Source organism: Molossus molossus, unplaced genomic scaffold (assembly GCF_014108415.1).
Source record: "Molossus molossus isolate mMolMol1 unplaced genomic scaffold, mMolMol1.p scaffold_m16_p_3, whole genome shotgun sequence".
Lineage (NCBI taxonomy): Eukaryota > Metazoa > Chordata > Mammalia > Chiroptera > Molossidae > Molossus > Molossus molossus.
Genome location: NW_023425366.1, coordinates 84180723 through 84205710, shown reverse-complemented (window position 1 = coordinate 84205710; position 24988 = coordinate 84180723). Strand labels below are relative to the sequence as shown.

At 45.4% G+C, this 24988-nt stretch overlaps 1 protein-coding gene across 1 annotated transcript in view; it reads left to right on the top strand.

The window, feature by feature from the left end:
• The first annotated feature begins 6348 nt into the window (after nucleotides 1–6348).
• SEMA6A (semaphorin 6A) overlaps nucleotides 6349–24988 on the top strand; it is a 125329-nt gene continuing 106689 nt past the window's right edge. The window contains exon 1 of the mRNA XM_036279797.1: nucleotides 6349–7062. The gene's annotated coding sequence lies outside the window, so the exon portion shown is untranslated. The remainder of the gene's footprint in view (nucleotides 7063–24988) is intronic.

Genomic DNA, 24988 nt, shown 5'->3' with positions numbered 1-24988 from the left:
TCAGCATAAACAGCAGGGAAAAGTCTTTCAGTTATCGGTCTTTTCTCACATAGTCCAAAAACTAGATTTGGAACGCACTGAAGCGCAGTTTTTATGGAAGCACAGGCCAGAACAATTCCCTGTACTAGTGGCTCTTCCGCTACCCGGGAGCAAAGGCCTTCAATACAGTTCTCAAAAAACAAGTATGTTTTACTGTTCCTCATTCCTTCGGCCAAACAGCAGATTCCAAAGTGGTATTTCATCATCTGGTTTAACTGGTTATGAAAAGTATAAAATACATTTAGGTACCTGCAGTTTTTAAACTAATTCATATCCAAGTAGATACTTCTAAGTCTAAATGTTACGAGAGGGGCAATGAAAAGAAGTTACGTTGGAACAGAAAGATGAAAAAAAAAAAAGGTCAGAGACAGCCTGTACTCTTATTACATAGCTGAAGTCTTCAATTAAATGTAAAGAGCTTTTGTGGTGGGAAAAAAATGGAGTTCTGGTTTACTTAACATTTATTGTTCATTCATTACCTTATTTCGAATCTACCATTCTCTTAATTTCCCAGACAATAATTTGATATCAGAAGTGACTGGAGCCCAAGCGTCACTGTGGCACAGAGCAATGATTGTTACACACAGAGAGGGCATCACCCATGCAGCTATTCATGGAGGGGCAGACAGTAAATCACTGTGAGCACACTCCAGCTCGCCGGGAGAGCGGTCCTGGGAGATGCTCCTTCATTGTTCCCCCTGGATTCAAATTGCACTTTTATCTCCTTCCCCTGGCCTCTTAGAGTCATATTTCTATTCTTACTGCAGCTTATTCTCAAGCATCCTGTTTTCTGATTGTGGTATTTACTCAGCACTTGCATCTGCAAACCTTTAGTTCTCCACTCAATAAACAAATCACACACTGCACATCGCAAGTCCAATGTTGGGAGAAAGCCTAGGTTTTGTTCATCTTTCAAACTGGAATCTCAGAGTAACTTTTCGGGGCTTTTTTGAAATGGTTCGACAACTTATTTTTTTTCCTACTTTTCCTACTTGTAAAAGTGCTTTTCCTTAAAAAAGAACTCACTGCTTTCACTAACTCATCCCCTCTTTTATCTACCAAGCTCTTACTCTCTGTTAGATATTAGAAATATAAGCGAAACAAGAGAGACATGTTCCCAGGACTCAAGGAGCTTCGGATCTGACAGGAAAGAGAAGCATTCAACGCACATTTGCCCTGAAAACTAACTCTAGCTGTGACATAGGGGCTAATTTGGCAGGGTACTTTGGGAACACCTAATGGAGGGCGTCTGACACATTCTTGAGTACCAAGGAAGTCCTGCATGAAGAAGGGACATTTAGGCTGAAATGTAAAGGATGAGAGAGGGAGATGAGCGTTCCAGGCAGAAGCACAGGGTGGGCCTGTGGTTACGAAGCCGCGTGGAACTTCCCGGACCTGTGATGTTGCAGAGGGAAGAAAGTCATGGGAGCCTGGCGGAGAGATGAGACCAGGCAGCTAGGCAAGAACCAAATCATGCACAGCCTTGAAGGTTTGGGGATGCCAAGGTGTTTTAAACAGGTGGGTGATGTGATCAGATATATACCTTCCAAAGGTCACTTTAGCTACACCTTGTAGAATGAATTGAAGGGTAAGAGTAAACAGGATATTGTTTATGTTTAATTTAGGAGGGAAAAAACACACCAAACACATTGCTCTATGTTGGTTCAGGTTCATATGGTATATGTAGGAAGTATCGGAAACAAACTACACAGATGCACAGAAACTCATGTCCATGTTACCTATGAAAAAGTGGAGAGAAATGGGGAAGACTGTTGATTATAAGAAAGTTAAGCTCTATACATCACATTTCACTGCTTGAAATAAAGACAGGAACCAAATATGGCAAAATACTAACCGCTGTTCATTCTGGGGGTGAAAATTGAGGCGTTATATCATTCTTTGGAAATGTCTGAATCCTTTCCATTTCCTCAAAAGAAATGCAAAGTTAAACAATGGAGAGAGGTAGGCGACAAACCTGGAGATGTGTTGTAGAAGTCAACAGCAGGAAGGAATTTGTGTTCATCATTGCTGAGAATGCAAACAAAATTAAACTTTAAACGTCCACTCGATTTACTGTCATGGATGTCACAGAAGACTTGAACAAAAGCCTGGTTAATGGAGATGGAGCGCGGGAACAGAAGCCCGGGGGAATGAGGAACCGGGAGAAGAGGAAGTGGCAATGGTGATTACCAACCACCTGTGGAGCTGTTTGGAGGCAAAGAGAGGAGAGAAGGGGTAACTTGAAAGAAACAGAGGATCCAAGGGCTGTGTGGAAGATGTGAGAGACTGAAGCTTGTTTACATGGGGTGTGGAGGAGGGTGGAGACAATGGGACAGACTTTGTGAAAAATGTGTGAATGAAAACAGGTGGACAGACTGGCCTCAGATGGGAGGAAGGACATTGTCCACCATAAGAGAAATGTAAGAAATAGTAAGTACAGAAGCAAAAAGTTCCCGTCTAACCGACTGTTGTTTTTGTTGTTGTTTTCAGGGAAGTAGAGGACACAGAGAGTGAAACATCTGGTTAAAGGGGAGAAAGGTAGAGATTAACTGAGAGAAAGGGAAGAAGATGAGGCAGTGCTGAAGGACCAACTGAGGTGGATATCCCAGTGTACTCCCTGCCTGGATATGTGCTTTACATTTTTTCTTGTAGGTTTCAGCTGCCTAATGCAAGAGCAGAGAAGGCTGATATTTATATAATTCAGGACTGGTTTAGTCAGATGGGTGTGACCAAAAGATAGAGGAGCTGGAAAGTTGGGAGTGTTTGCTAGAGAGATTGGTGTTAGGAAGCTGTGCTGGGTAGCAAGGGGAATGAACGAAGGAGGAAGTGGATGGATGGATGGATGGAGAGTGGCAGCACCCACAGCTGGGAGGTTTCATGAAAGCAAAGCGAGTGCAGAGGGGTGCCGGCAAACCAGCTGGAATGAGAGGAAGTTGCGACTAGAGGGTGGGATGAAAGCATTAGCAATTTAGAAGATGGCTCCTTTTCTCATAAGGCTCAGTAGGAAGCCCTGGTGGGGTGGGGTGGGAGGCAGAGGTGAGTGAAGGAAAAGGACAGTGGAGATGAGGGAGAAGAGAACTGAGAAGCAGAGGATTAGTGGTTAGGTGGATGCCCACACTTCCATGAATGGTGACAGGTGGTGGGACTAGTGCTAAGTCTTTGAAAAAATGGGGCAAAAATGAGGTCTGTGGATGATAGCACCAATGTATTTGTAGGGCACAGCCTCCAAAGATTTGGAAGTTTTTTAAAGAAGGAGAAATGGACTGAGAAGTAAGGACTCCGACCTCACTTCCCAACACTGTGATAAGTGGGCAAGAGAGCAAATAAACAGCTTCGCCAGAAAAGGCTGGGCAAAGCAGTGTTCTAGGACACAGCCAGGGTTCATTGTGACAGTGGTCCTCATCTCACACTAGAATCATCCAGGGAGCTTAAAAATTACCCATGCCCAGGTTCCACCCCAGAATGACAAATAAGAATCTCTGGAGCCTGGGGATCTGTGCCACTTACTGCTCCCCAGTAATTCTAATGTGCGAGTGAATTTTAAAACCATTGATTTAAGACAAGGAGGTGAAGGGAACTTTGAAGAAGGGATTGTAGACACACAGAGAGTTCCCGATTAGGATTGCTAATGGCCTGATGTACAAGCTGAACTCCCCAAGTGTCCACCAGGAACTCATAGCAAAAGGAGTTGAGTGGTAAGCACCAGCAGACTCTTCTCCCAAGCTCCTGTTTATCTTAAAGCAGAGATTCCCATCAAATAGCTAGATGTCTTTAAGAGGATCCTGTGTGACTTTACCTTTCTATATAATCTTCCTCTATCTTTTTCCAGGTGATGTGAGGTAAAGTAGATCGCACATTTCAAACCCTTTGGAGGGGCGGCCATTTTTCTGAAAAGTTCAGGTAGGCTTCTGAAGTCAGGTCTGAGGTGCACAGAAGGGGAAATGACATCATGAGGTTTCCTCAGCCTATTTCCCACAGGTGCTCCCCTGAGGGCTTTGGGGAGCCACTTACTAGTTGACTGCCCCTCCCCCCAGCTTTCAGAGCCATTTCTCCTTTGGCAGACAGACATGTAATCTCACCTGGTCAGGACTATGGGCATCTAATTGGATGGTGAGACTTCAGGATCTAGTAATTGCCTGCAAGATTCTGGGTAGTGTTTCTTAGCCGTGTAAACTTAACTCAAATTCTTTTCTTCTTGTATTCTATAATTTTAGACTAGGTAAATTTAATCTCTCGCTGCTTGGCTCAGCGTTCCTGCAAATTAAACACGCAACTATTAATGAAAATAATTTCCCTTTAAAAATATTTTTTGAAACTCGATGTGGAGCATTTCCAATATATCCATAAAGCAAACAAGACAGCTTAATTGTTTGTTTCTCCAAGGGAAGAAGCTAAACTCGGAATTAATTTGGTTCAGCCTGTGAAACAATTCGTTTGCTCTGCCTAATTCTGCCCATTAAAGAACTTTTGCCAGACACAATTAGCATGTAAATCAGCGGCAGAGCAAAAAGGGGGCCTTGGCGGCGACCCCGGCGGAGGGGAGGTGACTTTCGGAGAACCACGAGGACCCTTGGCCTCGGGACCGCGCCAGGGGTTGCAAGGAGGAGCTCAGAAACCCAGCTCGCACTGGCCCTGCAGTCACGAGCCGAAATCTGGGCCTTGAATAGCGGAGCGAAGGATGGAGCCGTCCTGGCTCGCCAACACCCTTCCCGCGGTCCCAACCGGATTCTAGAAGGACCTCCGGGCGTGGGTCTGCACCGGTACCGCGGGAGCGCAGAGCCAAGCCCGCCGCCCCCCGAGCTCCAGCGCTCTCCTTCCCAGAGCTAGCCTGCTTGTCCCCGGGGCTGCGCGCGCACCTAGGGCCGCGCCCCCTCCAACCCCAAATCTGTAGTGGCTTTTGCTTGGGAAAGCTGGGGATAGCAGCCTCTGCTGGCAGCTCTGGCGAATAGCAGAGAGACTGACCACCTCCCAATCATTTCCCCACCTTTTCCAGGTGGTTTGTGGATATAATAAGAATAATATTTATATATACATGTATGGTGTTGTCGCGTGTGCACTTATTCTCCATGAGTTCTCATGAGCAGATGTCTGTATGTAACTTGGGTTCCCGGCCGGGCCCGCAAAAAAGGGAACAGACACTTATCTGGGCACTTATCCCCAGAGAGACCTATCCCCATCTGGCGCACAGGTACAGTTACTAATGCACTTATTTGAGGGCACTCGCCCTAATGGTAACTGGGATACCGATCTCCCTCCCAATGCTTTTCTCGGCCGACCCCATGGCTAGTAAATATTGCTTCGAGAACTGCTTTGCCGCCCAGTGTTACTTTCTTTAAAGGCCTTGGGTGCAGCCGGCACCATCTGCGAAGCCCACTGGGGAAGCATCCGCCAAGGCGCCCAGTAGTTTGCACCGCGAGCGGGTGCGGCAGGGAGCGCGCAATGGCTGGGTTTAGGGGAATCAGTGTGGTCGGATCAGTCGACACAAATCTGTAACAGCAAGGCTTTTGGGCGAATGAAAGTTCAAGCGAGGGTGGAAAGCTGTGTCTGCCATTCTTCGTGAGACCACATAACAATAACGCCTTGGAATATGTTGCTATTTACTTCCGTGAAGCCACTGGATTCTTATTGGAATTGTTTGTGTCTTATTTCTTAAGCTTCTTTATTTCTAAGAACCGTCTACACACTTGCTAAATTTTAAAACAAATGGTCGTTAACACCATCCTTTGTCCTATGGTTTATTTGCTTACTTAGTATGCTTTATTAAGGTGTTGTACGTGCGTTCACTCATAGCTGTGTTCATATCTTCGAAGCGTATTTTAAACCGCACAGGCTTCTATCCAATTCATCTGGGTACGTAGAGCGTCCATCACTCACGGAATCTACTTCTTGATACAGTAATCAGAATTAGAAAGGCTCGCCGTTCACTTACCCTCATGCTTTAAAACTTTTCCATTTAAGAAAATCGATGAACAAATCCTTTCTTGTAACTCGCTCCTGCACTACGTCTATTTTTATTTATTTTTCGTATTTGGCAGGACTCAGCAATACCGTCCGGGATTTTTTTTTTTTTTTTCCTTGCTAGAGCAGATGCGGGGGTGGGGGAGGCAATGGCTGGGCTCCTGCCACAGTCGCCCGCTCTGGGACCTCCGCCCAGCGCACAGTGGCTGGGCAGGGGACCGCGATGGAAGGAAGCTTCACTGGCCAGTCGGTCCAAGGCTCCACCTGCCGCCACACTGCGTAGGTTCTCTCTCTCCATCTCGCTCACTCACATGCACACACAAACACCACAGCTCTCCTTTGGGTCGGAGAAGACGCCAGCCAAGGTAGGCGGGGTTGCAGGAGGAGAGTCCGCTGTGCGTAATCCAGTCCGGGACTTGGCTCCGCCCGGGAGCGGCGGCCTCTCGGGTGACAGAGGAGTAGTGAGCGGCAACGGGTGAGGCTGCAGCCAACTCCGCTCCCCTCGCAGTCGGCTGCCCAGGCGCTCGGGACACAGCAGCGGCGCTTTCCCCGGGGCTGACGGCCCGCGATGTCCTCCTAGACGCGGTGGCAGCGACCAGCATCGTCGCACCCGTAGCACAGCGCTCCGGGTCTCAGAACGGGGCTAGAGGGTGCACCCCTGCCCCAGCCCCCACCCCGCCCCCCACCCTGAAATGACTTGTTAATCGGCGCAGACACTACCGAAGGGACTCACTGGAGTGGAATCCAAGTGCAATTTGGATTTGGAGAAGAGTTTCTTGAACATTTACTCCTTCCTTGTTGGTTTTTTCTCTCTTTCTTTTTTCTTCTCCCCTTCTCCGCCTTTCATTGGAGATGAACACAGAGCTTTTGCATCCCAGAAAGTAGACGCCGCGACTGTTATCCCCAAAGAGACAAGCACACATGTAGGAATGACAAAGGCTTGTGAAGGAGAGAGCGCAGCTCGCGGCCCGGAGAGATCTCCTCGATAATGGATTACTAAATGGGATACACGCTGTACCAGCCCGCTCCGAGCCCCGGCAGTCTATCCGTCGATGCACCGAAAAGGTACGGCTGGGGCGCCCCGGTGCGCTCCACCTCCCGGGCGACTCGGCTCCAGCTTTAGGGTCTTGGGGCCGCGGCCGGCACGCGCTGGCTGCTTTTGGTGCCTGCGTTTTATTTTGTCTCGTGTCTCTGTCTCCTGAGTGTTGCCCGGCCCTGGGAAAGCAGTCGTGAGCCGTGCGGGCCGCTCCTCTCTGCCCTGAACCCCAGAGACCGCCGGCTCCGTGTTGCGAGCTTCCCCACCCGCGCCGCGCACACTCCCGGCGCCGCCCAGGACCGCGACCGCGACCGCAACCGCGACCGCGAGGGTGGCTGGCTGGCTCGGAGATGTGTGTGCAAGACCCGGGGCTCGTCCTCACTTTGGGGCCAGCAGGGAGCAGAGATGCCCCATGAGGGTGGAATTCTCGGAAGTGCCCTGTCCTGGTGCGAAAGCTGGGGACGGGGTCTGTCCCCGAGGGCTGAAAGATGTTGGGTAGAAGAGCGCTGTTTTCGCCCAGTATCAGATTTGGGTTTTGGGGTGGGAGAATGGGTTCCTTAGAGACGGTGGGAAAGCGAAGAGAATCTTTTGTTGTCCGCACGGGGTCTGGGCTGGGCTCTGTGGAGTGTGGGAAACTTGTAATGGCCCTGGCACCCGTGCGCCCTGCCGCTTGGTGATATCTCTGTTCCCGCGGTCGCTGGCACCAGAGGTTCCGGGCTTTGTTTGCTCGAATGACTGCCCCGGAGCGGTCTCCTCCCGGTGTAGTGCGGCGCCCCCGCCCTGGGCCCTGTCCCTCGCCGCAGCTCCTTCCTGGGCAGTGAGGACAGCATCTGTCGCGGCTGCGTCGTCCCCCTCAAGACAGAGCCTGCCACTCCGGGGCTGGTGCCTGCCGCACCCTCCTCCAGAATCTCTGGAAAGGAGGTTCCCGGGAGGTGGAAGGGTGGGAAGACCTGGCAAGAGATGGCTCAGCGCTTGCTACCCCAGTGAGGGCTTCTCCCAAGCCCCAGGTTCTCGGTGTCCGAACTATTAGCTACGTCCTAGAGCTCTGCCTCCCTGGCAGCGGGCGCTCGGGAGCAGCCCGAAAATGCCCACCCACCCTCCATGACGGTGCTGGGGTAGGAAATGCGTTTTCTCCAGGTTCTCCGCTGTTCTCAGCTCCACTGTGGTACACCGTGCAAAACAGGATCCTAACGTCCGCTCGCTCTTCCCAGTGCACGAGCGGTACAGGGGGAGCCAGGGAGCTTGTGGGTGTCGGGAAAGGAAGCAAGGCTCTGCTGTCTTTCCCGCTCCCTCTCCGCCCCTCCGCCCAGCGACTCCTCCTTCTTTTCCAGCACCGGTCACTCGACCAGGCACTTCTGGAAAGTTTCTCGTAAAGCCACGGGCGGCGGGCATGACAGGATTGGGGCTCAGCCTGTGCAGCCGTCTAGAAACCGAGCCCGGAGGGAAGAGGGTGGACAGCCCAGGGTGGAGTTAGGAGTTAGATGAGGGCCATTCGGACAGCCCCCCACCCCCAAACAACCTCTCTGTAGGGGTCGCAGCACTTGCTGGACCAGTCTCTCAAGCAGTGGAGGAGGGGGAAGTTCGGGGTCGGGACTCGGGATGCGGCCGCGGCCACTGTAGCCATAGGTTGGCGCCCAGGTGCGTGTGGGCATTCGCCCGGGCAGGCTGGCTTGCAGTTCCAAGTGCAGCAGCATCCCCAGCCTCCTGCGCCCCGGCGCGCGCAGTTTTCCAGCCAGCGGTGCCTAGGGAGGAACAGAGCGGGTAGCCTGGTGTGCGTGGAGCGGGGTTGCAACCTGTCTTCACAGCCAAAGCAGACCCTTAGAGGGGTGGTCTCCTGCCTGTTTCAGTGGGCAGCACCTCCAGCCCTTCGGTGTCTGTCCTTGGGAGAAAGGTGGCTGCTTTGGGGATGCCGTGGCTAGACACAGCCACGGTGGGAACGCTCTCTGCTTACACTGGATGGAAATCAAGTTGCTACTGAATGGGATCCGTGAAAGGTTTAAAAACACAGGCACGCACGACACACACTTTCTCACACTTGTTCGCACAACTTTCCTCCCTCCTTCCCCCTCCCCCCGCCCCCAATTCTGAAAAGATGTTTAACCCAGTTGCAGTGTCCTGCCAGCGAGTCTCCGGAAAGCTATTTAATGCCCCCCAGCGCTGGTTTTTAAAGTCTTTTCCCAGTAGGATGGTCGAGTGCCTTTGACTTGCCTTTCTCTAATCCTGGTAATTGTCGACCACATACATCTTATCTTGGGTGTTAAGTCCATGGTTTGTCACTGATGGTAGGGGGGAGACTGTTGGTTCCAGATACATGAATCATTTATTTAGTTTTTTTTTTTTTCTTCCCAAAGTAAAGGTGCCTGTGCTTAATTCTGAATGAAAAAAAAATATTACTTTTTCTACACTTTATCCAATTGACTACCAAAGGTCAAGATTACAAATATTTTGTATGGCTTTTTAATACTCTGTTTAATCTGCATGGAGCAGTTTTATGATTTACAGTAAGCTTTGATTAAACTACTGCAGGCACCAACGTTAATTATTAACCTAACCTTAAATACAGTGGCAGAACCGTGTCTCCACCTATTAACCTAAACTATCTGTTAAAAAATAATTGCACTACTTGAATTCGGTTTACCCATACTTGTTTATATGGTAACTTTTACTGGAATCTTGAGTAACCTCCACTCTATTAATATTCTGATTTTAGGACATTCTTGAATGAGGTACCTTACAAACCAATCTGAAAGCAGAGAAGAATAAACATAAAATATAAAACCTCATTTTTGTGTTAATGGTTTTCTTAATTTAATATAAAGAAGCATTCTAGTTCATGTTTCTTATTTACGATGTTTGTGTTCATGTTTCTTATTTCCCACAGTCTTTCAAAGTGTTGTTTTACAGTTACCACCCGTTAGATGGGCCACATTCTCAATAATGCATATAATCTGCATGAGTAAATGTTCAGCAGACACCCAAAATCTTTATCTGAGGAGCCATCTGCAGAATATACTTATTGGATAGAACATCTAAGTTTAAATAAGTTAAAAATTCATAAGAATCAGTGTAGAAACTCAACTAAATGTCGAATGAATAAATGTATGAATGAAATAGTCACATGTGGTTCATATTTCTCTACTTAGAGTGGACCTGTTTTTTTTCTATAATGAAAAAAAATCTGTGCCTTCAAGTATGTGGATATTATAAAGTGGCAATAAGTGCACCTCTTTATTTGCACACACAGACACACACACAAACGTACACCCTTCAAGTTCTTTCAAAGTCTAGTGAATGCTTTTCCCATGATTAAAAAAATATAACATTTGCATTCTGAGTAGGTGGGTAACACTGCCAAGTGTGTTGAATCAGAAGAATAGCAAGCATTAGTAAGACTTATCTTCACTGAATAAAAATAAGACACCCAAATTAAGAACTTTTATTAAATTCAAAATAAATACTCATGCTTTAAAAGCAAATAGGCAATTGCACTCCCATATGAAACAGAAGGAAAAATAGTGTTTTTAACAAGGAGGTAAGTCAGATACTTTACGATGTGTACATAGTGGCCTCAGCTTTTTTCCAAGCAGGACAAAAGAGTTTTTTTTAGAACTAGATGGCCAAGAGCTAATGTATTCTCCCATCTTTTTTTGTTTGCATAAAGGAATCACAGAACAAGCCAAACTAATTGCAAATACTTTAATTAGCACTGTAAAGCCTGGGAAAGCCTGCAAGTATCTCTGTGCTCTCCCACCCCCCATCTTTAGGTTTAGACAATTGTCCAGCTTCCAGAGTGGGTGTTCCCGGGGTGTTCACACTTCCAGGGGAAGGTGAAGCCTGGAAGCATCCTGCTGGGTCTTCCCATCTCTCTCTCTCTCTCTCTCTCTCTCTCTCTCTCTGATATTTCTATTTCAGAATGAGGGCTTTTCTCATCTGCCTTAAATGTGCTACAAGAGCAACTGAGCTATTCTCTGCCAGCAACCACATGGTTGCCTCTTGGGGATATGGTAAGGTAGGGAAGGGAGGGAGGCATTTAATCCCTTTGAAATGGGTAAATAAGATATCATACCACACAAGCCTCACGGGGAGAATGGAGCTCAGGATACCACTCAGCATGGGACCATTACACACTCTAGCATCTTGCTTTGTGAAGCAGATGACTTATTGCAAAACATATGTATTAGAATAATTCTAATTACACTAATGGAGAGTGTCATATAAAACTAGTGATACTCTGATATTTCCCAAATAACCTCTTCAGCCAGACTTCTCTTCTATGTCTCTCAAATATTCAATGCCTAGAGACATCTCAAAGTTAATATGTTCAAAACACCTATTTTGGATCTTTCTCCCCAAAAGAGGATTTTTAAAATCTTTCTTTACCATCTTGGTAAACGGGGCATTTCCATCCTTTGAGTTACTCAAGCCTGAACTCCGTGAGTATCCACGTCCACTCCAGCTGCAGTGCTGTTTGCCCGCCCTCAGAGTGTGTGCAGACCTCCTCCAGGTCTTCCTCTGCTGGGACCCTCACGCTGGCCAAGCCTCTGTGCCCCCTGCCGGGTTATTGTACCTGCCTCCCAGCCAGTCTTCCTGTTTTGCTCTGGGCCCCCCACAGTCTTTTCTCCATACCATCCCACAAAGTGATTTTTTTGTTTTTAAAGCTAAGCTGGATCCGATCACTTTTGCTTAGATGCTTTCCCACTTTATTCTTGTAAAAGCCAAAGTCCTTCCTATGGCCTTTGCGGGCACCAATGATCTGCACTTGGGCCTCCACCTCTCTGACCTCCACTCCTTGGGGTTACTTGAACGTGCCAGGTGTGCCTCCCGCCCCCTGGCTCCTGTGCAGGGTCTCTGCACTAGCTCTCTTACGGCTTGGGAAGGGTCTTGCCCCTAGATGGCTGCATGACTGTTCCCCACATTCCTTAGGTCTCTGCTCAGATGTCCCCTTCTGAGTGAAACCTTTTCTGATCACCTTATTTACTTCAGCCTTTTCCCTCAACACGTTTTACCCTCCCTGGCCTGCCTCATTTTTTTTCCTTAACATTTTTCACAGCCCCCCAAAACTATATGTTGTCCTGTTTATTTTGCCTTCCACTAGAACATAATGCTATAAGGATAGACATCTCTATGTTTTATTCACTGCTGTACCTCCAGCACCTAAACCTGTGCTTAGCACATGCTAAGCCCTCCGTGACACGTGTTTGCTGAATGAATGAATGAATGAATGAATGAATGGTGAATCTTCTTGTAAACAACTATTTCTTATTTTATCTCTTTTGTCCGCTCATTTTTCTATATCATGTTTCCATCAAATGAGCTATCTATCTGCCTGCATGAGTGAGTGAGTGTGTGTGTGTGTATAACACTGTCTTTCATGTACATAGGTGGTATGTCTCATGCACCATTAATAGAGCATTTACTGTGGGTTGTTTTCCCAGTCTTGGTGATGGATTGGAGCCTGCTCATTCCCACACTCTCACCCGTCCCCTTCTGTGGGCAGGAGCACACATCTGTGGGACACCTGGTTGAAGCTGGAGGGAATCTTAGTTAGGTAAAATCAACTTGCCAAGAAACTGAGCTAAGAAGACAGCCAGCACTTACAAGGATTGAGCTTTTGACCTTGGCCTCATTTGTTCTGAATTCTAACCACTGGCCACAGAACCTTCGTTCTTTTTTGGAGTTGACTAGTAGTAGGTTTCAAAATTCAACTTCCTACTAGGAGAAAATAATATGCCTCTTAACCCATATTTCTTCCCTGTACCAGTACAGTGGTAACTGTTTTTGAAGCTCCTGTATTTGGAGTCAGAAGACCTGGGCTCCAGACTCTTACTATCTTGGACAAGCCACTTAACCTCTCTAATTATTTTAAATAAAATTTGTGAATGGTAAACTTATGCTTCCTACCTTGTAGAGTTACTGGAAGAATAAGATGAAATCAGGAATGTGAATGTATGTGGTAAAATATGAAATGCACTGTGGAAATTTGAAGTTTGATGCTAGCTCCTTCCTCCCCAGACCCTACCACATTGTCTTCTAAATCAGAAAAGAAAGATTATACTCTGTCGATGTCATTTTAGTATAAACCACATTGTAAAATTAAACAGTATCCTCAAATTCATTGAAAATGGACAATCTATGTGGAGCGTGGGCAGCGACCAGCCTTATTAATCTGACCGCCAACTGCGTCAAGATTGGTTTCAATGTGACCATCAAATGGGGTAAGGTCATGGGAGTGGCACTCTGCCAGTCTTTATAAACAATGTGAGGCCATTGTTTTTGCTTAGGTAAATTCTAAACTGGTCAACGTCAGCGTACCCATTAATGTGGAACAGACATGTCAGGGTGAACTAGGAGCAGCAGGAGAGAAGTTCCGATCTCGCTGTAACAAGGGCAGCTTCATCGGATTTTGTGGTGTGACGTTTACAACCTGGAGGGGCTGCCACAGGGAGGGTGGTAGACAGCTCTGGAGGCAGTGCCAAGGTCACACTTCTCAGGTGGACAGGCCACCCTTGGATTTGCATCCCGGTTTTTGCCATTTACAAGTAGTGGGACTTTGAGCCCCTTAGCTGGTCTGTCTCAGTGCCCATTTGTAAAATGCTCGTATAATGAAGTTTGGTTTGTAAGAAGAGAAGAGAAGGTAATATCTGTAAAATTTGTAACACAGTGCCTGGCACATTATACACAGTCATTCAATATAAGATGTTTTAATTTTTTCCTTGAATTCTCACCTGAGGATGTGTTTTTATTGATTTTTAGAGAAAGAGGAAGGGGGAGAGAGAGAAAGAGTAACATCGATTGACTGCCTCCTGTATGCACCCTGACCGGGTATTGAACCCGCAACCTAGGTATGTGCCCTGACCAGGAATCAAACCCACAGCCCTTCAGTGTATGGGACAATACTCCAACTCACTGAGCCACCAGGCTGGGAAATGTGTTCTTTGTATTTGGGTCACAGTAGTCATGGAGAGTGCCCTGGTGGGGAGAGCACAGAAGGAAATGGCCACAGGTCTGTAATATAAAGAGATGATGCAAAGGAAACCACCTTTGGACTAGAAATGGACATTCACACTGTCGGCTGGCCATGGTGTCAGGGGTTTTAAGCTGAGAAGCATGTGAAAGCGTCACTTGCATGGGAAGAGGAGTCATGATCCTTTTCCTAGCCTTGGAAGATGAAATATCACACCCAACATGAAAGAAAAAAACCATTATACAAACAAAACAATAGAAGTAGCACAGGGCCTTACATCTAATAAGACCCAAAGGATGATTGTTTAAAGAAATGATAGCCTTCACTTACTAACATTTTAAGACAAAAGCACACAATCTGAACCCACTAAAGAATCTGAGAGCACCCACATTTGCCATCTGAGAGCAGCCTGTAATGACTGTTCAGGGATAAGTTGACTTGACCCCAATCACCATACCTGTGATAGGAGAGATTGGCTGCTGAACTGACTTTTGCAAGAAGGTCTCATGCTGGCCATCCACTCCCTGGGTCACCCTTCCCTGGCCAGACCTGAAACCAGTTTGGGAGAGCATGAATCTCCACGCAGGAGCAACCTATTACCTTCCCCACCTAACATGGTAGAGAGTTGGCTGACCCAGTAGAGAGAGCATTTGCTCTACTGACTGATATACTGCCATTCAACCTGAAACCCAATTCAAATGATAGTCATGCAAGTTCTTATCAGTGAGAAGAACCTGACTTCTCTAAGGCTCAGCAGAAGGGGCAGTAAACTGGTATTATCACCACATTTCGGGGGGAAAAACTCCTGCTGCGTCCAGGAGGGACAGAAATCTCTCATGGCTTAGAACTAGTTATTTTCATCCAGGTCAAACATTTTTTCTCTTAAATTTTGTAAGTGGAATGAGAATATAAAGAGAGAGATAAAGCAGCAATTAACATGCCCCAAAAGGCTGGAGGGCCAGGTCCTTCTGAACAGTGAGTGTGATAACTGTTGCGTTGACAGTATTATGAGTAATAGATAGTTGCACATACAGCCTGTAGAGCCCAGGATTTCATTTCACCTGACTCAGCGCTTCTTTGGTCTCCCACTAACCTGCAACTGCCATCTGCAGAAAATTTAATTCAAAGACTCCCCGCCAATTTAAAAATTTAGTAGGAGAATCGCCAACATTGATGCTGTTTACCCCTCTCTTATCCTTTCTACCCTCCCACGTGTCTAAGACAAGCCTTTGGCCATGATTTGATTTGAAGCATTTATATCCCAGGAGCTGGCACTGGACACAATGAAAACATGCCATTGGAAAATAACATTTTGGGGACTGGGAAGAAATAAAGAATATGTTAATTATGGTTTAATGTTATATGAGACTTTTACAGACGAGCTTTCTGTGATGGATCCATTCTTCTTTCCTTTTCCTGAACCTTTTGTAAGGAGAGTGTTCAATCTTTTCATTAATATTGCAGCGGCTCCAGCACTTCCCCGCCCCTCCCCCAGACTCCCACTGCCTTGACGGAGGAAACTGAGAGAATACTGATTGAGCTGGTGAGTGGGAATGTGCCTTCCCTGAAGATGGAATGCTTTATGAAGAATTGCATTCCACAAAAAACACTCAAACAACCCAACAACTGTGTCTCCTCCTTTTTTTACCCCCGAGAACCACATGACTTCATTCACGTATTTTGGCGTTTAAATGGATTTGTTCTTAGGCTTCAAATACCCAGGTGGACAAGCCCGTCTATTAAGCCTCTCATTTTTCTAAAAACCTGAGCATCAGAGTTGCTAAGGACATTCTCCTCCCAGCACAGTGAGCGATTAGTAGAAGCCGAATTGTTCTAAACTGGAGTCTCCGCCGCAGAATGGCAGTTGGGTGGATTTTTATAAGAATACTTATTAATGGTTTTCTAGATGGATTTCGTGCTAATTCTTCTCGCATCATGAATGATGGCCCCAGCTAGACACTGTCGCTGGGATCTTCATCTATTAATCATGGAGGCTGCTTTCTTATTCGGTTGCCATAGTTTCAGTGCCTCAGATAGTGTTGGGGTGTCTTGGGAAAGGTTTGAGATAGAGTAGGGCTTGCAAGACTGGCAGTTATTTTGGCAGTTGTGGTTCTCTTGAAAGAACTGAAAACCACTTCTCATCTAATTCAGTGTTGGATTAAAAGAGGCAACTTCTGAGAGGGTCTCTCTGGACCTTGTTATGCGCACAGCCAGCTGATATTTACTCCAGGATTTGCCTCTTGCTCAGTGTTGCTGGTAGGAATTTACAGTCGAGGGGCTGCTGTCACTGTCATCTTTCGATAAGAAAGCGTAAGGGTGTGGACTTTTCGTTAAGGTTTTTTATAAATGTGGAGGTAAATGAGGGCGTTCATGAGTTTGCTCAGAATTTCAGTTTCATCATTTGGTTTGGGCTCTGCAGATTGCTAAGTAAATGAAATGACCTCAGGGGTGTTGTAGGTGGTGCGTGGGGATGGCCACGTAAACATGTAGCGCTTTGCATCAGGTTTCACCTTTATTTTTTTTCAGGTTTGACACACATTACTGAGGCGCTAGAGACCCTTTCACTGTATTTTGCAACATTGGCCCCTAGGTCTGCTGCTTTGTCAGCTCTTGGGTATTTTCGCCTTTCTGTAATTGTAACATTTTGCTATTTTGTTTTTGGGTTTGTGACTTAAGGGTTGATTAGGAAAAGCTCTCCAGTTGTGTATACATTGTGTGACCCAGTCAGGAAAAGATGTAGAGAAATAAATTGTTACAGGAGGGAGAGCCACACACTCGGTGGATTTGTGCATGCTCCGCGTGGGATGGAGAACACAGCCTTCCTTTGTTAGGTAAATTTGGCCTTGTGTAACAGATACTGCCGGTACAGTTCTTAATGTTTTCCTTCCTATTTCTCAAGTGGACTTTCAAGGACTCCTACCAGTCTAAGCCAAGCCATTCCATTCCTTGTAGACTAAAGCATAAATAAAACAATCTCACACATGATGCAAACAGCCCTGTTTCCAGGACATGTAAAGCATCAAATGAAAATCCAGGCAGATCCAGAAGAAAACCTTTAATTCATTACAAATGGGCCTAATCTAGAAAATTAGTCACTTTTCATTATTACTGTTGTTTTTTTTTACTAGAAAATGACTAGTTTTTATTTCAGGTTGAGCTTCAAAGCAATCGTTTCAGATTTCCCCACACCCAGCCACAGTTTTTGTGTAAGGTCAACAAGCGTTTTTAATGCACGTGCCATCATATTGACTCCTCCCTTACCCAACCACACTCAGTGATTGATTTTAGAGGCCAATAATTTGAAGTAAATTAAAAGGATAACATAGCCTTAATTGCTACTGGCTTCAGCAGGCTTCTGGGCACGGGAATTCCTTGTGGAGAAACACTTTCAAGTGCCATAGCAGTTTTTGAGCCTGTGGTCTGGCTTACCCTTAGGCTGCAATTATCCCCCCAGCCCTTCTCCACGTCTCCCTCAAACAACTCCGTGAAGCAAAACAAACATGCATTTTAAAATTCAGTATTAAGGACCCCACCCTATTTGACAGGGTAAGAAAATGTGTCCTGCAAATTTTTTTGTTTTAAATTTTTTTCTTTATTGATATGAGAGAGAGAGGAAGGGAAAGGGAGAGAGAGAGATAAAAACATAGATGAGGGAGAACATCAATGGGCCGCCTCCTGCATGCCACACACACACACACACACACCCGCGATTGGACCCACAACCTGGACATGCACTCTGACTGGGAACCGAACCGGTGACCTCTTGGTGCATGGGTCGATGCTCAACCACTGAGCCACACTGGCCAGACTAGGTCCTGCAAGGTTTACAGTATTGTGTTCAGCTAGTTGTTTTAAGGGGGCGGGGGGCATGGTGTGGGAGAGAACAGTAGGACTAAGACTTCAGATGAGAGGCTTTTTGTGTCGGAAGAAGAGTTTGTGTGAATTTAGTTTGCTGTCCTCTCTACAATAACAAGTTTTGGATTATTCTTGGGTGTCCAGGCTGGCAAGATATTGCACATGGAGCTTTAAAAGCAAGCAGTACTTTTGTGTGGATGTCAGTCAAATATAATGTGGACTTTAATTAACCTAATTAATGATTTCTGATTACAGATTTTCTTTGGTGCCTCCAAGGCACACAATGTATTTTGGTGGAACATTTCCGACAGTACGACTTGAACATGCTTCCATGATCTTGCCTGCACCCCACACTGGGTTTTTAGCATACGGAAAATATGATTCTGTCTCCTTTGCAGAGTTGTCATGTAAAGACTAAAATATCACTTGGGGGACAACAAATTTGTAAGTGATGCGAGTACATTGAGTCTGTAGGTGAAGCCTTTTTAATTTTAAAGTAATATATCTATCAAAATAGGTGCTATTTCCTGGCTCCCAGCTGGATAGAAGGCCATTCCTTCCAAAGACTGAGTGAGACTTGGAATGGTGACTCAGTTCCTTCAAGTGAAGGCTACCATATGCTGAGACGGTAGACCAAGTAGCACTGCCTTTGCCCAAAAATATTTACCAAGTGAGACCAGGGAATGTTGTAGGCACTGGTGAGAAACATCCCTAATTTTTTTGTTTAAAGGGCTTTTTTCTTGTGTCATGAGTCTAAGAACAGATATCAAGAAGCTGAATTACATTGTTAATGAACTATTTACATTCAACTTTTAACTAGAGGATCTAATAAAAGTTAGATATAATAAATTAAGTCCAACTTATGAATTAAATTTCCGTGACTAATCATTTTGTAGCTTATATGATGAAACTAATAGCATATAACTCATCTAGTTTAGCATAGTTCGTGCTTATTAGCATTGCTTTGCTTTTGCAATTAAGCTTACCGATCTATAAGCATCTTAATGAGAAATTACCTAAATTAAACTGATTTGTAATATTTGCTGTACTGTGTTCTAGGGTAGTGATTATGCAAAATGATTTCCAGGATGGTTGTCGCACTACACGCTCTATAGCTTTACTTTTTTTTTTTTTCTTGATTTTAGAGAGACAGGAAGGGAGAAGGAGAGAGAGCTAGAAACATTGATGAGAGAGAACATTGATTGGCCGCCTCCTGCATGCCCCACACTGGGGATCGGGCCCACAACCTGGGCACGTGCACTGACAGGGAATCGAACTGGTGACCTCTTGGTGGATGGGTTGATGCTCAGCCACTGAGCCACACCGGCCGGGCTATGGCTTTACTTTTAATAAAGTCAAACCAGTATCATGATCCCATGTTTGCCCAGCCAAAAGGAGATGCTACTGGTGTAGACAGTAGAAAGAACGGGGCAGTTTTATATGTATCCAAGAGAAAAGGTAACAAACATCTCTGGGATCTGTTTCTCTTTCAAAGGGATGTGCAGAGTCCAGGAAACAGTTTTCTATTAAAAAGTCAGCTTTTATCTACAAGGTGTTTCCTCTCATTTATGATGGGAGGAAGTTCAACATGTCGAATATGTTGATTAATTAATTCTCCTGGGATATCTTGCAAGGTGGAGCTTTTGTTTTCATATTTTGTCATGTCCAGGTCACAAGACCTGTTACTATTGCCCAAGCACATCCCTTCCCAAGAAGGAAAAGGACAACATAATTGCCTGTGCAGATCCTACAACATGCCAGGTGTGTGAGGGAAGCTTTGAAATGTTGTGAATAGCTTGACATTATCACATTGTTATTGAAATGCAAATTCTTCTGAGCAGAACTTGAAAAGGTTTTAAATGTACGACTAGGGCAATATCTTTTCTCGTGTCTCGCCAACTCTACCTGGTCTTAACTGGAGGGCTTGTTCTATTAAAAGTAATCATAACCCATTTGCATATTTCACTGTTTTCCGTATCTGTGTTTACAGTGACACACCTTCCTGGGATGGCAGGTTGCAGGGAGAGAACAGACTGGCTTCCAGCAGCTTGGGCTCTTCACCTAGGAAGGTGTCTTGCTGAGTTCCACAGCAGAGTTAGAAATCAGGCTTACTGATGCTGATCAACATCAACAGTAGTTACAGTGCTATTATTAATAATAAAGACCTCATTTACAAAGCGTTGATAGATTTCAAAGTGCCTTTGTAAACATTGCCTCATTTAATATCATTACATCCTGGGTTAGGCCAGGCAGGTATTATTATGCCCAATTTAAAGAAGAGATAACTGAGGTTCCCAGAGGTCAAACAGTTTGCCTAAGAGCACACCTCTGGTAATGGAAGGGCTCAGGACAAGGTCCCTAACCTTCTGACTTGAGTTTGGTGCTCCTCCTTGTTAGTTCACTGTTCACTCAATACTTAAAAATATTTTAAACGATCACAGTCTTCCAGCCGTAGAGGCTCTCACATTATGCCTGTTGTGCAGAGTGAATACGGACACAGAACTTTCCCAGGCCCTCACCTGGGGCTGCAGTGCCTCAGCGGGGACCTACCTACATCCCTGCTTCTTGGTGGAAAGCCATTTCCGGACATTGTTTCCAGAGGCTCTGAGGGTCCTGAGCCTGTCATCTGAAAGGAGATCCACTGAAAAATGGAGGCTTTTTTATTTGGGATTCTAGTCCTGTTTTATAGTAGGGATAAAAATAAACAGTAACATACGGGTGGAAGCTTTGGCCCTGGTGCAGGGTAGAACGGGAGAGACAGAAGGTTGAGCCAGACACCCTGGCAGGAATAGCCTCCTGGGGCTTGCAACGTATACCTATAAAACAGAAACACATTTTTAGCAAGGGATGGAGTGGATGGCACAGCATAAGGGAACCTCCCCTTTGACAAAGTCATTGCGCTCTCTGGGCCATGCTACCAGGTCTGTGAAAGCAGCAGTTCGATTTAATTCTACAGGCACATATTTAGCATCCAGGCTAGGTGAGTTCTAAGTACTGAAGAGATGTAGTGCCGACCTAGTTCAGCATTTATTAATTGTGTGCCCACTATAGGCTGGGAATAGGGCCTGATTCTAGCGAGAAGGGCAGACACGTGAAAAGTCGCTGTATTGTAAGGTCTGTTTTTCATTCCAGAAGCAGAGTGGGGAGGATGCTAAGACGGACAGGAAGGAGCAGCTCTGTCCAGCTGGGAGGTCAGGCCGGCCTTTGCGAAGGAGGAGGCATTTGGGTTGTGTCAAGGAGGAGTGAGATTTCCAGGGGTGGGAGGGTGGGGAGGAAGAGCAGGGGGTCTGAGGGAAAGGCAGGAGCAAAGGACCAGAGGCAGGGAAATGCAGGCCTTCACCCCAGAGCAGCAGGGCCCCCCAGGGGCTGGCAGTCTGGAGGGAGCCCTGAGGACAGAGGGGCACCGAGAGCAGCCTGTGGAGGGAGGGCTGTGCCCTGGTCTCCACCGGGGACTTGGAGGTGCAGGCAGGTGAAGCTTTTGACGGCATCACCAAACGTGTGTTTTAGAAATATAAATCTGCTAGCACTGTGAGTGCAAAAAAGGAAACACATTCTCGGTGTTTTTGCAAGGTTACGGCCACCAATACTTAGGGACCAGTTGGATTTGTGGGATAAGGGGGTAGACGGAGTAAAACATGTTTCCAGGATGTCCCATCTGGGGAACTGAGTAGCTAGTGGGGGCATTGGCCAGGACGGGGTCCCATGTCTACAGACAAAATACTTAACATTTAACAGCCATGACAAACCTTATTAAAATGACACATGAGAGGCCCAACACCCAAGCCTTGGACCTGGTCCCATTGTGCTCACACCCAGCTCGGTAAAACGAGTGCTAAAGATTTTTAAATTGGGAGTGTTTCAGTGGTCACATTTGGTCTGGCAGCTGAGGCCACTGTCCCGAACATCAGGGAGGTTAGCACCGTGGCATGATGTGACAAGGTGGGGAGCATCTGTAAAAACTGGCCACCAAGGTGCAGGGGGCACGAGGGCTAATGACCCACTTGCGAGAACCAGCACACACGCTGAACCTCCTGTTGCTGCTCTTTATTTTCACTCTGAACTATCTCGTTTCTTCAAGTTTTTGAATTCTGGAACTAGATGTACATGTGTTTGTCTCTTCCTTCCCTCTCCCCACACCACACTGGGCATATTTATATAACTTTATCTCTTAAGTTGCCTTGTGCGACTGAAATGTTACAGATGACATCATTCACAAAACACAAATAACACCTCAATTGTGTTGTTTATTTCTAAGACAGTGTTAGCAGACAGCCAATATGCATTGTGCTATATTTGAATACTGCTGATATAGGGGAAGAAAAAAAAATGTGTTTAATATTATATTGAGAAAGAAATCAATCTTCATGACATAGGTGATTGAGGAATCACTGATTTTATATGATGGTTTCAACCCCTAGATAAGTACTGATGTAGTAGCGTTGTCCAGAGGGCTCCTCCAGCATCTTTAATTGTCTTGGACTCCAAAAAAGAATTCTAAAAAAAAAAAAAAATGGAGATTCTGTATTTACCCTTCACTTTGCAGTGTTCTTTCAGGAGATTCTAAATAAAACTTGTAACAGGAAAGTTTTATTCGCTAGTAAAACGAAGTTTTGAGTTATCGTTGACAAAGAGGTTGAACACAGAAGTGAAACAAAGCAGGGCTGGATACCTCAAGAACCTTCAGGGAGCTTGAACAAATTAAGTGAGTTTCTGGAAGGGAGAAAACATTTATGATATGTTTGCTTTGGTGGCTTATTTTAAAGGCACATTTAAATTAAACATTAGGGAATTGTTTGATTCTTTTATGCTGGGATACCGTATTGAAGTTGGTGTCATAATGTTGAGAAACTGAGCAGGAGGTTACTCATTGCGATGTCAGACTGCCGCACAAACGCAGTGTCATTTCTTTCTAACTTGCAGGCTGCCCTCTAGTGTTACTTCATCTCAGCACAACCACTTTGTTTAGATCCCATGAACAGTAAAAACACAGAGAATCTTACCAGCTAGTGAGTAGCTAAGCCAGGCAAGCTAGACCGCCTCCAAATACAGTGTTAACAAGTGTACAACATATGGTTTGAAAGGCTGTGAACAAATTTAAAGGTGTCCATCACCAAAGCTCTGATGGCAAAGAGATGGGACCGTAAGTCCTCACCTGATTTCATGGATAGGTTCTGCGACTTTAAGGGAGAGACAGGAGTCTAAGGGAACCACTTTTACCATAGGCTAATTGATGTAAACAAGAGTTAAGTCCTTAAACATCTCGTCAACATTATAAGGAAGCAATGTTATTCAAGGACCTGCTGTACCTTGGAGGAAAACACACACAGCAAAGACTGTGATTTCAAGTCAAACTCCAAATACAAAGCCAAACACTGGACAAGAAGGTTTAGGACTACGCTCTCCAATAACTTTCACTTATTTTCTTTTGTGTGTGTTCAAAAGAGAGATATATGGAAAAATAAGCTCTGTCTGAATAAGTCTAAGACCTTCTTTAATAAGTTTAAATAAAAATTACAATTGTCAAGAAAAATGTTTCAACCACCATCAGGTGGAAGATGTCTGAGCAGATGGCCTCAAAGTTTATCACATAATTAGTCCTCAGGGAAGAAGTCTCAAACTTCAATGCACCATCCTATTCCAGCCTTCAAAGAGTAAGTTCCAGCACTTTATAGATTATTCTCTGAAGCTATTAGGAAGAGAAGCACACAAACTGTGGCGTTAAATACTTTCTGACACTCGGGCCAACTCTGCTTTTTCTCCAGAGATTGCAGTACGTGGAGAGTGAATTTCAGACTCGATGGCTATTTTTTGTATGTATAATGTTGGCAGTCTCAGTGGAATGCAAGGATAATGTGCCAGCGTTGTAGGCACATCCGGCTCCTAGTAGCCGAGCAGCGGATAGGCATCTGATAAAAAATGGTTACTGCCACTGAGGGTGATCTTCCTAAAGTTGTGAGTCTAAGATCAGGAAGAACAACTGAGACCACGTCAGTGGGAGACATGTAGACTGAAGCTGAGGGTCAGCGTTACACTTGCGAGTCAACGTTTCTTCTAGGGGGTGACATGATACAGTAATTAAAAGTGTGAGCTCTGGAGTTTCCTATTCTATTGGCTATAAGATCTTGGGACCGTTACTGAATCTTCTGTGCCCCGTTGTCCTCATCTGTAAAATGGGAATGCTGCCAGTGCCCACCCCGTAAAGCGATTCTTATGACTCGATGAGACCGTATGTACCAGAATCATGTCTGCTACATAGTAAGCACTCAATAAAAATCAGTAGTCAAAATTTGGCACCGAGTTCTCCTAACAGAATTGATTAAATTCAGTGTTTTATGTCACCAGCTGTAGGGTTCTTGGCATGTAGGTAAAACGGAAAAGACAAGATGACAAGAGGAATATGGTCCAGATGAATCTCTCTGCCTGCTTCTGTCTCTTTCTCCGTGTTCTTTTGTGGGTCGGGGCATGATTTAAAATAACTGATTGACCAATCATTCATTATTTTATTTTATTTAGGAGACATTTAGTACATACATACTATGTGCATTGAGCTATATTAGATGCTGTTAGATATTTCCAAAATATTAAATAAGATATTAGGCGAGGTGATGAGGTTTTGCTTCAGTTTTAATTTGCCTGTGTTGGGTTTAGTGCTCAGCAAGAAGCCTGTGTCTATCAGGCGTACGCCCCATGCCCTGCACAGCCGCTGCCCTGGGCTCTAGGAACAGAGGATGTGGAAACTTGGGAGGAATATGGAGGGTTTCCTTGCTTTTCTGTGCATAGTGTCTAGATTGTAGTTAGTGTTATATTTGGAGTCACGATCTTCAGGAATTTTCACTAACAAAGAGGGCCCAACATCTTTGTTCACTTAATATTTGACTCAAAACCAATGTATAAAATGTATTGTATGCAACAAAACTTGAAAGTTATAGGTGGAATTAACTATGTATACCAATGAACTGAAAATGTCGAATTGATTCACTGGCTTTAAACACTTGTTTTTCACAAAATCTAAGAGCTGAATCGCTAAACAGCAAGGTGGATGGGTTGGAACGGAAATCCCTGTTCCGGCCCTGCCTTCACCCTACTTCTCTGAGGTCTGACGAGAGGCAGAAAAGAAGTTGGGTGATTAAAGAAAA